Below are 12,818 nucleotides of genomic sequence, written 5' to 3' on the forward strand. Positions count from 1 at the left end.
TTTCTGCCCCCCCTGGGGGCAGATTGGCCTATTATTAGGCCGATCTGCCCCCAGGGGGGGTAGAAACCTCTAGGCACCAGGGACCTTTTTTTTTTTGTTTTTTTTTGTGATGATTTCTTTTTTTTTAGGTGGGGAGCGATCCCTTAGGCAAGGGTCGCTCCCCTACGGGGCAATATATATTTAGGCCATTTCTGCCCCCCTTGGGGGCAGATTGGCCTATTTTGATAAGGCCAATCTGCCCCCAAGGGGGGCAGAAACCATTAGACACCAGGGAGTTTGTTTTTGCGCGCGAATGTCACGCAACAAAGCGACCCCTTTGGCAAGGGTCGCTTCCAGGGGGGGCAATTTTTTGGGAAGGCCTTTTCTGCCCCCCCTGGGGACAGATCGGCCTATTATTAGGCCGATCTGCCCCCAGGGGGGGCAGAAACCTCTAGGCACCAGGGATCTTTTTTTTTTTTTTTTTTTTTGTTATGTTTTCTTTTTTTTTTAGGTGGGGAGCGACCCCTTAGGCAAGGGTCGCTCCCCTAGGGGGCAAATTATATTTAGGCCATTTCTGCCCCCCTTGGGGGCAGATTGGCCTATTTTGATGAGGCCAATCTGCCCCCAAGGGGGCAGAAACCATTAGACACCAGGGAGTTTTTTTTTTTTGCGTGAATTTCACGCAAGGGGAGCGACCCCTTAGGCAAGGGTCGCTCCCTGGGGGGGGTGGGGGGGGATTATTTTAGGCCATTTCTGCCCCCCTGGGGGGGGTAGATCAGCCTATTTTGATTCGGCTGATCTGCCCCCAAGGGGGGCAGAAACCACTAGGCACCAGGGATTTTTTTGTTTTTCTGTTTTACAGATGGGGAGCGACCCCCTTGGACAAGGGTCGCTCCCCTGGAGGGGCAAAATGTATTTAGGCCATTTCTGCCCGCTTTGGGGGCAGATCGGCCGATTTTAGGTCAATCTGCCCCCAAGGGGGGCAGAAACCACTAGGCACCAGGGATCTTTTTTTTTGCGCCGTCACACAAGGGGAGCGACCTTGTAGTCAAGGGTCGCTCCCCGGGGGGGGGGTAGGGGTGGGGGGGGCAAAATTATTTTAGGCCATCTCTGCCCCCCCTGGGGGCAGATCGGCCTATTGGTATTAGGCCGGTCTACCCCCAGGGGGGGCAGAAACCTCTAGGCACCAGGGCAAAAAAAAAATTTGTGTTTTTTTTATTGGTTTGGTGTTTTTTTTAGAGATGGGGAGCGACTCATCAGGCAAGGGTCGCTCCCCTGGGGGGCAAACTGTGTTTAGACCATTTCTGCCCCCCTTGGGGGCAGATTGGTCAATTTTAGGTCAATCTGCCCCCAATGGGGCAGAAACCACTAGGCACCAGGAATTTGTTTTTTGGCGCCAATGTCACGCTGGGGTAGCGACCCCGTAGGCAAGGGTCGCACCTGGGCAGGGGGGGTTTGGGGGGGTGGGGGGTCAAATTTATTTTAGGGCATTTCCCCCCCCCCCCCACCCCCCCCCCACCGGGGCCGGCTGAGCTAGAGGCCAAAATCCACAGGTAGGCACTTTGCAAAAAACACCTCTGTTTTCTGTGAAAAAATATGTTGTGTTTTGGGCCAGTTCCTTTTGTGGGCGCTAGGCCTACCCACACAAGTGAGGTACCATTTTTATGGAGAGACTTAGGGGAACGCTGGGTGGAAGGAAATTTGTGGCTCCTCTCAGATTCCAGAACTTTCTGTCACCGAAATGAGAGGAAAAAGTGTTTTTTAGCCAGATTTTGATGTTTGCAAAGAATTCTGGGTAACAGAACCTGGTCAGAGCCCCGCAAATCACCCCATCTTGGATTCCCCTAGGTCTCTAGTTTTCAAAAATGCGCTGGTTTGCTAGGTTTCCCCAGGTGCCGGCTGAGCTAGAGGCCAAAATCCACACGTAGGCACTGTTTTCTATGAAAAAATGTGATGTGTCCACGTTGTGTTTTGGGCCATTTCCTGTCGCGAGCGCTAGGCTTACCCACACAAGTGAGGTATCATTTTTATCGGGAGACGTGGGGGAACGCTGGGTGGAAGGAAATTTGTGGCTCCTCTCAGATTGTAGAACTTTCTGCCACAGAAATGTGAGGAACATGTGTTTTTTTAGCCAAATTTTGAGGTTTGCAAAGGATTCTGGGTAACAGAACCTGGTCCGAGCCACACAAGTCACCCCATCTTGGAATCCCCTAGGTCTCTAGTTTTCAGAAATGCACAGGTTTGGTAGGTTTCCCTAGGTGGCGGCTGAGCTACAGGCCAAAATCTACAGGTAGGCACTTTGCTAAAAACAGGTCTGTTTTCTGTGATGTGTCCACGTTGCGCTTTGGGGTGTTTCCTGTTGCGGGCGCTAGGCCTACCCACACAAGTGAGGTATCATTTTTATCGGGAGACGTGGGGGAACGCTGGGTGGAAGGAAATTTGTAGCTCCTCTCAGATTCCAGAACTTTCTGCCACAAAAATGTGAGGGACATGAGTTTTTTTAGACAAATTTTGAGGTTTGCAAAGGATTCTGGGTAACAGAACATGGTCCGAGCCCCGCAAGTCACCCCTCCTTGGATTCCCCTAGGTCTCTAGCTTTCAGAAATGCACAGGTTTGGTAGGTTTCCCTAGGTGGCGGCTGAGCTAGAGGCCAAAATCTACAGGTAGGCACTTCGCAAAAAACACCTCTGTTTTTTTCCAAAATTTAGGATGTGTCCACGTTGCGCTTTGGGGTGTTTCCTGTCGCCGGCGCTAGGCCTACCCACGCAAGTGAGGTATCATTTTTATCGGGAGACTTGGGGGAACGCTGGGTGGAAGGAAATTTGTAGCTCCTCTCAGATTCCAGAACTTTCTGCCACAGAAATGTGAGGGACATGTGTTTTTTTAGCCAAATTTTGAGGTTTGCAAAGGATTCTGGGTAACAGAACCTGGTCACCCCTCCTTGGATTCCCCTAGGTCTCTAGTTTTCAGAAATGCACAGGTTTGGTAGGTTTCCCTAGGTGCCGGCTGAGCTAGAGGCCAAAATCTACAGGTAGGCACTTCGCAAAAAACACCTCTGTTTTTTTCCAAAATTTAGGATGTGTCCACGTTGCGCTTTGGGGTGTTTCCTGTCTCCGGCGCTAGGCCTACCCACGCAAGTGAGGTATCATTTTTATCGGGAGACTTGGGGGAACGCTGGGTGGAAGGAAATTTGTAGCTCCTCTCAGATTCCAGAACTTTCTGCCACAAAAATGTGAGGGACATGTGTTTTTTTAGCCAAATTTTGAGGTTTGCAAAGGATTCTGGGTAATAGAACCTGGTCCGAGCTCAGCAAGTCACCCCTCCTTGGATTCCCCTAGGTCTCTAGTTTTCAGAAATGCACAGGTTTGGTAGGTTTCCCTAGGTGCCGGCTGAGCTAGAGGCCAAAATCTACAGGTAGGCACTTCGCAAAAAACACCTCTGTTTTTTTCCAAAATTTAGGATGTGTCCACGTTGCGCTTTGGGGTGTTTCCTGTCGCCGGCGCTAGGCCTACCCACGCAAGTGAGGTATCATTTTTATCGGGAGACTTGGGGGAACGCTGGGTGGAAGGAAATTTGTAGCTCCTCTCAGATTCCAGAACTTTCTGCCACAGAAATGTGAGGGACATGTGTTTTTTTAGCCAAATTTTGAGGTTTGCAAAGGATTCTGGGTAACAGAACCTGGTCACCCCTCCTTGGATTCCCCTAGGTCTCTAGTTTTCAGAAATGCACAGGTTTGGTAGGTTTCCCTAGGTGCCGGCTGAGCTAGAGGCCAAAATCTACAGGTAGGCACTTCGCAAAAAACACCTCTGTTTTTTTCCAAAATTTAGGATGTGTCCACGTTGCGCTTTGGGGTGTTTCCTGTCTCCGGCGCTAGGCCTACCCACGCAAGTGAGGTATCATTTTTATCGGGAGACTTGGGGGAACGCTGGGTGGAAGGAAATTTGTAGCTCCTCTCAGATTCCAGAACTTTCTGCCACAGAAATGTGAGGGACATGTGTTTTTTTAGCCAAATTTTGAGGTTTGCAAAGGATTCTGGGTAATAGAACCTGGTCCGAGCTCCGCAAGTCACCCCTCCTTGGATTCCCCTAGGTCTCTAGTTTTCAGAAATGCACAGGTTTGGTAGGTTTCCCTAGGTGCCGGCTGAGCTAGAGGCCAAAATCTACAGGTAGGCACTTCGCAAAAAACACCTCTGTTTTTTTCCAAAATTTAGGATGTGTCCACGTTGCGCTTTGGGGTGTTTCCTGTCTCCGGCGCTAGGCCTACCCACGCAAGTGAGGTATCATTTTTATCGGGAGACTTGGGGGAACGCTGGGTGGAAGGAAATTTGTAGCTCCTCTCAGATTCCAGAACTTTCTGCCACAGAAATGTGAGGGACATGTGTTTTTTTAGCCAAATTTTGAGGTTTGCAAAGGATTCTGGGTAACAGAACCTGGTCACCCCTCCTTGGATTCCCCTAGGTCTCTAGTTTTCAGAAATGCACAGGTTTGGTAGGTTTCCCTAGGTGCCGGCTGAGCTAGAGGCCAAAATCTACAGGTAGGCACTTCGCAAAAAACACCTCTGTTTTTTTCCAAAATTTAGGATGTGTCCACGTTGCGCTTTGGGGTGTTTCCTGTCGCCGGCGCTAGGCCTACCCACGCAAGTGAGGTATCATTTTTATCGGGAGACTTGGGGGAACGCTGGGTGGAAGGAAATTTGTAGCTCCTCTCAGATTCCAGAACTTTCTGCCACAGAAATGTGAGGGACATGTGTTTTTTTAGCCAAATTTTGAGGTTTGCAAAGGATTCTGGGTAACAGAACCTGGTCACCCCTCCTTGGATTCCCCTAGGTCTCTAGTTTTCAGAAATGCACAGGTTTGGTAGGTTTCCCTAGGTGCCGGCTGAGCTAGAGGCCAAAATCTACAGGTAGGCACTTCGCAAAAAACACCTCTGTTTTTTTCCAAAATTTAGGATGTGTCCACGTTGCGCTTTGGGGTGTTTCCTGTCTCCGGCGCTAGGCCTACCCACGCAAGTGAGGTATCATTTTTATCGGGAGACTTGGGGGAACGCTGGGTGGAAGGAAATTTGTAGCTCCTCTCAGATTCCAGAACTTTCTGCCACAAAAATGTGAGGGACATGTGTTTTTTTAGCCAAATTTTGAGGTTTGCAAAGGATTCTGGGTAATAGAACCTGGTCCGAGCTCCGCAAGTCACCCCTCCTTGGATTCCCCTAGGTCTCTAGTTTTCAGAAATGCACAGGTTTGGTAGGTTTCCCTAGGTGCCGGCTGAGCTAGAGGCCAAAATCTACAGGTAGGCACTTCGCAAAAAACACCTCTGTTTTTTTCCAAAATTTAGGATGTGTCCACGTTGCGCTTTGGGGTGTTTCCTGTCTCCGGCGCTAGGCCTACCCACGCAAGTGAGGTATCACTTTTATCGGGAGACTTGGGGGAACGCTGGGTGGAAGGAAATGTGTAGCTCCTCTCAGATTCCAGAACTTTCTGCCACAGAAATGTGAGGGACATGTGTTTTTTTAGCCAAATTTTGAGGTTTGCAAAGGATTCTGGGTAACAGAACCTGGTCCGAGCCCCGCAAGTCACCCCTCCTTGGATTCCCCTAGGTCTCTAGTTTTCAGAAATGCACAGGTTTGGTAGGTTTCCCTAGGTGCCGGCTGAGCTAGAGGCCAAAATCTACAGGTAGGCACTTCGCAAAAAACACCTCTGTTTTTTTCCAAAATTTAGGATGTGTCCACGTTGCGCTTTGGGGTGTTTCCTGTCTCCGGCGCTAGGCCTACCCACGCAAGTGAGGTATCATTTTTATCAGGAGACTTGGGGGAACGCTGGGTGGAAGGAAATTTGTAGCTCCTCTCAGATTCCAGAACTTTCTGCCACAAAAATGTGAGGGACATGTGTTTTTTTTTGCCAAATTTTGAGGTTTGCAAAGGATTCTGGGTAATAGAACCTGGTCCGAGCCCCGCAAGTCACCCCTCCTTGGATTCCCCTAGGTCTCTAGTTTTCAGAAATGCACAGGTTTGGTATGTTTCCCTAGGTGCCGGCTGAGCTAGAGGCCAAAATCTACAGGTAGGCACTTCGCAAAAAACACCTCTGTTTTTCTCCAAAATTTAGGATGTGTCCACGTTGTGCTTTGGGGTGTTTCCTGTCGCCGGCGCTAGGCCTACCCACGCAAGTGAGGTATCATTTTTATCGGGAGACTTGGGGGAACGCTGGGTGGAAGGAAATTTGTAGCTCCTCTCAGATTCCAGAACTTTCTGCCACAGAAATGTGAGGGACATGTGTTTTTTTAGCCAAATTTTGAGGTTTGCAAAGGATTCTGGGTAACAGAACCTGGTCCGAGCCCCGCAAGTCACCCCTCCTTGGATTCCCCTAGGTCTCTAGTTTTCAGAAATGCACAGGTTTGGTAGGTTTCCCTAGGTGCCGGCTGAGCTAGAGGCCAAAATCTACAGGTAGGCACTTCGCAAAAAACACCTCTGTTTTTTTCCAAAATTTAGGATGTGTCCACGTTGCGCTTTGGGGTGTTTCCTGTCGCCGGCGCTAGGCCTACCCACGCAAGTGAGGTATCATTTTTATTGGGAGACTTGGGGGAACGCTGGGTGGAAGGAAATTTTTAGCTCCTCTCAGATTCCAGAACTTTCTGCCACAAAAATGTGAGGGACATGTGTTTTTTTAGCCAAATTTTGAGGTTTGCAAAGGATTCTGGGTAACAGAACCTGGTCCGAGCCCCGCAAGTCACCCCTCCTTGGATTCTCCTAGGTCTCTAGTTTTCAGAAATGCACAGGTTTGGTAGGTTTCCCTAGGTGCCGGCTGAGCTAGAGGCCAAAATCTACAGGTAGGCACTTCGCAAAAAACACCTCTGTTTTTTTCCAAAATTTAGGATGTGTCCACGTTGCGCTTTGGGGTGTTTCCTGTCGCCGGCGCTAGGCCTACCCACGCAAGTGAGGTGTCATTTTTATCGGGAGACTTGGGGGAACGCTGGGTGGAAGGAAATTTGTAGCTCCTCTCAGATTCCAGAACTTTCTGCCACAGAAATGTGAGAGACATGTGTTTTTTTAGCCAAATTTTGAGGTTTGCAAAGGATTCTGGGTAACAGAACCTGGTCCGAGCCCCGCAAGTCACCCCTCCTTGGATTCCCCTAGGTCTCTAGTTTTCAGAAATGCACAGGTTTGGTAGGTTTCCCTAGGTGCCGGCTGAGCTAGAGGCCAAAATCTACAGGTAGGCACTTCGCAAAAAACACCTCTGTTTTTTTCCAAAATTTAGGATGTGTCCACGTTGCGCTTTGGGGTGTTTCCTGTCTCCGGCGCTAGGCCTACACACGCAAGTGAGGTATCATTTTTATCAGGAGACTTGGGGGAACGCTGGGTGGAAGGAAATTTGTAGCTCCTCTCAGATTCCAGAACTTTCTGCCACAAAAATGTGAGGGACATGTGTTTTTTTAGCCAAATTTTGAGGTTTGCAAAGGATTCTGGGTAAGAGAACCTGGTCCGAGCCCCGCAAGTCACCCCTCCTTGGATTCCCCTAGGTCTCTAGTTTTCAGAAATGCACAGGTTTGGTAGGTTTCCCTAGGTGCCGGCTGAGCTAGAGGCCAAAATCTACAGGTAGGCACTTCGCAAAAAACACCTCTGTTTTTTTCCAAAATTTAGGATGTGTCCACGGTGCGCTTTGGGGTGTTTCCTGTCGCCGGCGCTAGGCCTACCCACGCAAGTGAGGTATCATTTTTATCGGGAGACTTGGGGGAACGCTGGGTGGAAGGAAATTTGTAGCTCCTCTCAGATTCCAGAACTTTCTGCCACAGAAATGTGAGGGACATGTGTTTTTTTAGCCAAATTTTGAGGTTTGCAAAGGATTCTGGGTAACAGAACCTGGTCCGAGCCCCGCAAGTCACCCCTCCTTGGATTCCCCTAGGTCTCTAGTTTTCAGAAATGCACAGGTTTGGTAGGTTTCCCTAGGTGCCGGCTGAGATAGAGGCCAAAATCTACAGGTAGGCACTTCGCAAAAAACACCTCTGTTTTTTTCCAAAATTTAGGATGTGTCCACGTTGCGCTTTGGGGGTGTTTCCTGTCTCCGGTGCTAGGCCTACCCACGCAAGTGAGGTATCATTTTTATCAGGAGACTTGGGGGAACGCTGGGTGGAAGGAAATTTGTAGCTCCTCTCAGATTCCAGAACTTTCTGCCACAAAAATGTGAGGGACATGTGTTTTTTTAGCCAAATTTTGAGGTTTGCAAAGGATTCTGGGTAATAGAACCTGGTCCGAGCCCCGCAAGTCACCCCTCCTTGGATTCCCCTAGGTCTCTAGTTTTCAGAAATGCACAGGTTTGGTAGGTTTCCCTCGGTGCCGGCTGAGCTAGAGGCCAAAATCTACAGGTAGGCACTTCGCAAAAAAAACCTCTGTTTTTTTCCAAAATTTAGGATGTGTCCACGTTGCGCTTTGGGGTGTTTCCTGTCGCCGGCGCTAGGCCTACCCACGCAAGTGAGGTATCATTTTTATCGGGAGACTTGGGGGAACGCTGGGTGGAAGGAAATTTGTAGCTCCTCTCAGATTCCAGAACTTTCTGCCACAGAAATGTGAGGGACATGTGTTTTTTTAGCCAAATTTTGAGGTTTGCAAAGGATTCTGGGTAACAGAACCTGGTCCGAGCCCCGCAAGTCACCCCTCCTTGGATTCCCCTAGGTCTCTAGTTTTCAGAAATGCACAGGTTTGGTAGGTTTCCCTAGGTGCCGGCTGAGCTAGAGGCCAAAATCTACAGGTAGGCACTTCGCAAAAAACACCTCTGTTTTTTTCCAAAATTTAGGATGTGTCCACGTTGCGCTTTGGGGTGTTTCCTGTCGCCGGCGCTAGGCCTACCCACGCAAGTGAGGTATCATTTTTATTGGGAGACTTGGGGGAACGCTGGGTGGAAGGAAATTTTTAGCTCCTCTCAGATTCCAGAACTTTCTGCCACAAAAATGTGAGGGACATGTGTTTTTTTAGCCAAATTTTGAGGTTTGCAAAGGATTCTGGGTAACAGAACCTGGTCCGAGCCCCGCAAGTCACCCCTCCTTGGATTCCCCTAGGTCTCTAGTTTTCAGAAATGCACAGGTTTGGTAGGTTTCCCTAGGTGCCGGCTGAGCTAGAGGCCAAAATCTACAGGTAGGCACTTCGCAAAAAACACCTCTGTTTTTTTCCAAAATTTAGGATGTGTCCACGTTGCGCTTTGGGGTGTTTCCTGTCGCCGGCGCTAGGCCTACCCACGCAAGTGAGGTGTCATTTTTATCGGGAGACTTGGGGGAACGCTGGGTGGAAGGAAATTTGTAGCTCCTCTCAGATTCCAGAACTTTCTGCCACAGAAATGTGAGAGACATGTGTTTTTTTAGCCAAATTTTGAGGTTTGCAAAGGATTCTGGGTAACAGAACCTGGTCCGAGCACCGCAAGTCACCCCTCCTTGGATTCCCCTAGGTCTCTAGTTTTCAGAAATGCACAGGTTTGGTAGGTTTCCCTAGGTGCCGGCTGAGCTAGAGGCCAAAATCTACAGGTAGGCACTTCGCAAAAAACACCTCTGTTTTTTTCCAAAATTTAGGATGTGTCCACGTTGCGCTTTGGGGTGTTTCCTGTCTCCGGCGCTAGGCCTACCCACGCAAGTGAGGTATCATTTTTATCAGGAGACTTGGGGGAACGCTGGGTGGAAGGAAATTTGTAGCTCCTCTCAGATTCCAGAACTTTCTGCCACAAAAATGTGAGGGACATGTGTTTTTTTAGCCAAATTTTGAGGTTTGCAAAGGATTCTGGATAAGAGAACCTGGTCCGAGCCCCGCAAGTCACCCCTCCTTGGATTCCCCTAGGTCTCTAGTTTTCAGAAATGCACAGGTTTGGTAGGTTTCCCTAGGTGCCGGCTGAGCTAGAGGCCAAAATCTACAGGTAGGCACTTCGCAAAAAACACCTCTGTTTTTTTCCAAAATTTAGGATGTGTCCACGGTGCGCTTTGGGGTGTTTCCTGTCGCCGGCGCTAGGCCTACCCACGCAAGTGAGGTATCATTTTTATCGGGAGACTTGGGGGAACGCTGGGTGGAAGGAAATTTGTAGCTCCTCTCAGATTCCAGAACTTTCTGCCACAGAAATGTGAGGGACATGTGTTTTTTTAGCCAAATTTTGAGGTTTGCAAAGGATTCTGGGTAACAGAACCTGGTCCGAGCCCCGCAAGTCACCCCTCCTTGGATTCCCCTAGGTCTCTAGTTTTCAGAAATGCACAGGTTTGGTAGGTTTCCCTAGGTGCCGGCTGAGCTAGAGGCCAAAATCTACAGGTAGGCACTTCGCAAAAAACACCTCTGTTTTTTTCCAAAATTTAGGATGTGTCCACGTTGCGCTTTGGGGTGTTTCCTGTCTCCGGCGCTAGGCCTACACACGCAAGTGAGGTATCATTTTTATCAGGAGACTTGGGGGAACGCTGGGTGGAAGGAAATTTGTAGCTCCTCTCAGATTCCAGAACTTTCTGCCACAAAAATGTGAGGGACATGTGTTTTTTTAGCCAAATTTTGAGGTTTGCAAAGGATTCTGGGTAAGAGAACCTGGTCCGAGCCCCGCAAGTCACCCCTCCTTGGATTCCCCTAGGTCTCTAGTTTTCAGAAATGCACAGGTTTGGTAGGTTTCCCTAGGTGCCGGCTGAGCTAGAGGCCAAAATCTACAGGTAGGCACTTCGCAAAAAACACCTCTGTTTTTTTCCAAAATTTAGGATGTGTCCACGGTGCGCTTTGGGGTGTTTCCTGTCGCCGGCGCTAGGCCTACCCACGCAAGTGAGGTATCATTTTTATCGGGAGACTTGGGGGAACGCTGGGTGGAAGGAAATTTGTAGCTCCTCTCAGATTCCAGAACTTTCTGCCACAGAAATGTGAGGGACATGTGTTTTTTTAGCCAAATTTTGAGGTTTGCAAAGGATTCTGGGTAACAGAACCTGGTCCGAGCCCCGCAAGTCACCCCTCCTTGGATTCCCCTAGGTCTCTAGTTTTCAGAAATGCACAGGTTTGGTAGGTTTCCCTAGGTGCCGGCTGAGCTAGAGGCCAAAATCTACAGGTAGGCACTTCGCAAAAAACACCTCTGTTTTTTTCCAAAATTTAGGATGTGTCCACGTTGCGCTTTGGGGTGTTTCCTGTCTCCGGTGCTAGGCCTACCCACGCAAGTGAGGTATCATTTTTATCAGGAGACTTGGGGGAACGCTGGGTGGAAGGAAATTTGTAGCTCCTCTCAGATTCCAGAACTTTCTGCCACAAAAATGTGAGGGACATGTGTTTTTTTAGCCAAATTTTGAGGTTTGCAAAGGATTCTGGGTAATAGAACCTGGTCCGAGCCCCGCAAGTCACCCCTCCTTGGATTCCCCTAGGTCTCTAGTTTTCAGAAATGCACAGGTTTGGTAGGTTTCCCTCGGTGCCGGCTGAGCTAGAGGCCAAAATCTACAGGTAGGCACTTCGCAAAAAAAACCTCTGTTTTTTTCCAAAATTTAGGATGTGTCCACGTTGCGCTTTGGGGTGTTTCCTGTCGCCGGCGCTAGGCCTACCCACGCAAGTGAGGTATCATTTTTATCGGGAGACTTGGGGGAACGCTGGGTGGAAGGAAATTTGTAGCTCCTCTCAGATTCCAGAACTTTCTGCCACAGAAATGTGAGGGACATGTGTTTTTTTAGCCAAATTTTGAGGTTTGCAAAGGATTCTGGGTAACAGAACCTGGTCCGAGCCCCGCAAGTCACCCCTCCTTGGATTCCCCTAGGTCTCTAGTTTTCAGAAATGCACAGGTTTGGTAGGTTTCCCTAGGTGCCGGCTGAGCTAGAGGCCAAAATCTACAGGTAGGCACTTCGCAAAAAACACCTCTGTTTTTTTCCAAAATTTAGGATGTGTCCACGTTGCGCTTTGGGGTGTTTCCTGTCTCCGGTGCTAGGCCTACCCACGCAAGTGAGGTATCATTTTTATCAGGAGACTTGGGGGAACGCTGGGTGGAAGGAAATTTGTAGCTCCTCTCAGATTCCAGAACTTTCTGCCACAAAAATGTGAGGGACATGTGTTTTTTTTAGCCAAATTTTGAGGTTTGCAAAGGATTCTGGGTAATAGAACCTGGTCCGAGCCCCGCAAGTCACCCCTCCTTGGATTCCCCTAGGTCTCTAGTTTTCAGAAATGCACAGGTTTGGTAGGTTTCCCTAGGTGCCGGCTGAGCTAGAGGCCAAAATCTACAGGTAGGCACTTCGCAAAAAAAACCTCTGTTTTTTTCCAAAATTTACGATGTGTCCACGTTGCGCTTTGGGGTGTTTCCTGTCGCCGGCGCTAGGCCTACCCACGCAAGTGAGGTATCATTTTTATCGGGAGACTTGGGGGAACGCTGAGTGGAAGGAAATTTGTAGCTCCTCTCAGATTCCAGAACTTTCTGCCACAGAAATGTGAGAGACATGTGTTTTTTTAGCCAAATTTTGAGGTTTGCAAAGGATTCTGGGTAACAGAACCTGGTCCGAGCCCCGCAAGTCACCCCTCCTTGGATTCCCCTAGGTCTCTAGTTTTCAGAAATGCACAGGTTTGGTAGGTTTCCCTAGGTGCCGGCTGAGCTAGAGGCCAAAATCTACAGGTAGGCACTTCGCAAAAAACACCTCTGTTTTTTTCCAAAATTTAGGATGTGTCCACGTTGCGCTTTGGGGTGTTTCCTGTCTCCGGCGCTAGGCCTACCCACGCAAGTGAGGTATCATTTTTATCAGGAGACTTGGGGGAACGCTGGGTGGAAGGAAATTTGTAGCTCCTCTCAGATTCCAGAACTTTCTGCCACAAAAATGTGAGGGACATGTGTTTTTTTAGCCAAATTTTGAGGTTTGCAAAGGATTCTGGATAAGAGAACCTGGTCTGAGC

This window comes from Pleurodeles waltl, unplaced genomic scaffold (assembly GCF_031143425.1).
Source record: "Pleurodeles waltl isolate 20211129_DDA unplaced genomic scaffold, aPleWal1.hap1.20221129 scaffold_37, whole genome shotgun sequence".
Taxonomy (NCBI): Eukaryota; Metazoa; Chordata; class Amphibia; order Caudata; family Salamandridae; genus Pleurodeles; species Pleurodeles waltl.